The following is a 2455-nucleotide window of genomic DNA, read 5'->3' on the forward strand; positions in this document are numbered from 1 at the left end:
GTTTAAATATTAAGGACACTCTGAAATTCCCAAGCTAGTGGCTCTTCCTTTCTTTTCTTTTTTTTTTTTTTTCTCATTAAACTTTTGTTTGAATGGGTCTCAAAATTTTGTGACAATTTTTTTTCCATTAAAAAGTACTGATTTTAAAAACTGATACCCTAAAACTGACACACACGCACACACACACACACACACAACAAATGGTCCACAAAGCATTCTCCTTTCCTTTTGAAGGTTTTACAAAGCATTGTTGTCATAAACAGTCTTCTACTATTAAATGGCCAATTGATGCAAATAGTTCTGAGACCTTTCTGCCACCTCTGATTAAGACTGGGATGGCAGGTATTGGGGATAGTATTCATTAGCCTTTTGAGCTTTCTGGACATACTTGGTAACCTTGCCAGCTCCAGCTGCCTTCTTGTCCACTGCTTTGACGACACCCACAGCAACTGTCTCATGTCACGAACAGCAAAACAGCCCAGAGGAGGATAGTCAGAGAAGCTCCCGACACACACAGGCTTGCCAGGAACCATATCAATATGGCAGCATCACCAGATTGCAAGAACTTGGGACCATCTTCCATCTTTTTTCCAGAACAACGATCTATCTTTTCCTTCAGCTCAGCAAACTTGCAAACAATGTGAGTTATGTGACAATACAGCACAGGTGCATATTCAGCACTGATTTGGCCTGTATGATTCAGGATAATCACCTGAGCCATGAAGACAGCTGCTTCCATGGGTGGGTCATTTTTGCTGTCACCAGATGCAGTGCCATGATGAACATCTTTGACAAATATGTTCTTGACATTGAAGCCCACATTGTCCCCAGGAAGAGCCTCACTCAAAACTTCAGGGTGCATTTCAACAGACTTTACTTCAGATGCAACATTGACTAGAGCAAAGATGACCACCATGCCAGTCTCCACTCAGCCCACAGGGACAGTACCAATACCACCAATTTTGTAGATATCCTGGAGGGGCAGACACAAGGCCTTGTCAGTTGGACGAGCTGGTGGCAGAAATACCATCCAGAGCTTCAAGCAGCTTGATTCCACTGGCTTTGCCATCTTTATGGTGACGTTCCATTCCTCAAACCAAGGCATCTTAACACTTGGCTCCAGCATGTTGTCACCATTCCAACCAGAAATTGGCACAAATGCTAACATGTGGTTGTAGCCAAGACATCTTTGAGCTGCTGAACTTACAAACTAAAGTTTCTCCACTTCCATACTCTTTGTATGTGACATGAAATCTGTTTCTATTGAAGGTAGCTGAGTAGTCTTCTGTGACTTTCATCCAAAAGCAAGTTGAGGTGCAAAGTCTCTATCAACTAAATCAATAGCTAGTAAATGACCGTCCTGTAGGCTTTGTTTTAGAAGAATTAGAAACTTCTTGTTAATGTATTTTTTTTTTTTTTTCTGTAGAATGGATATACTTTTTATTCTATGATTTTAGTGGTCAGGTAGAATGGTATAAAGCAAACTTTATATCACCATTTCTTTAAGATTGGATTAAGAATGGTCTACCTCGTAAATACCTGTTTCAAAAATGCAGGACTCCTCTTCCTTGGAGTCTTTCCCTGACTTCGTAGACTTTTTCTCTAACTTCTTAAATCAGAATCTCTGGTGGGTGATTACCTAGGATCTGAAAATTTAATGAGCCATTCAGTTGGATCTCAGACGGACTACTAATAGACATGTGATGAACTTTCTGATATATGAAACACTTCAGTCCTTTGCATTTTTACAATAAGATATGTAATCCCAATTTGTTTACTATTACTAAGATGGCTGATTTGCCAAAATTCATAACCTTGTTTGTTACTTGATTTGGAATATTTTCCAGTGTTCAGCCCTCTTCAACCCCACAGAATTTGTTTAGCATACTTAAAATCATGAAGATACTTAACATCAGCAAATGCAGTCCCTAAGAATTTATATAACATTACTTTTGATAATTTTGGTCAATTTCAACATATTCCCAAAAAGAAAATTATTGGGCTTTTATTAACTTTATCTCAATAAATAAACCCCTTTTAAAAATTTAGAGTAGTAAAGAGGTTGTTAGATATCAGTGCAAGTTCTATAATTTGTAGAATCATTATTCTATAAGCATAAGTAAATCAATTCGATTCTAATGATGTTAATTTAGTGTAGATTTGAATGATCACAACTGGTTCATCAAGTCTGTTGTCTAAATGACCAGCACAGCAGACGTTCCTCCTTTAGTTTAGCAATACTCATGGAGATAACTAGTAGATTCAGCACAAACCAAAGAAATATGCTGTCTGCTGGGAGTAGCTTCTAGTAACGTAGCTATAGCATCTGCCTGCTGATTCCAAGAACAGATGAGTGAGTTATGGGAAACAGCTCACTGCTTTTCGATGTACCTGTGAGTTTATTTGCATTCTGTTGTAATACAACTGCAGAGCAGGTTTGAAAATATACCACTAA

The 2455-nt window shown here is 38.2% G+C and overlaps 1 pseudogene; it reads right to left on the reverse strand.

Moving 5' to 3' along the window:
- Positions 1-324: 324 nt before the first annotated feature.
- Positions 325-1978, reverse strand: LOC118555666 (elongation factor 1-alpha 1 pseudogene; annotated as a pseudogene).
- Between the last annotated feature and the right edge of the window lie 477 nt (positions 1979-2455).

The sequence above is a fragment of the Halichoerus grypus genome, chromosome 1 (assembly GCF_964656455.1).
Source record: "Halichoerus grypus chromosome 1, mHalGry1.hap1.1, whole genome shotgun sequence".
NCBI classification, from domain to species: domain Eukaryota; kingdom Metazoa; phylum Chordata; class Mammalia; order Carnivora; family Phocidae; genus Halichoerus; species Halichoerus grypus.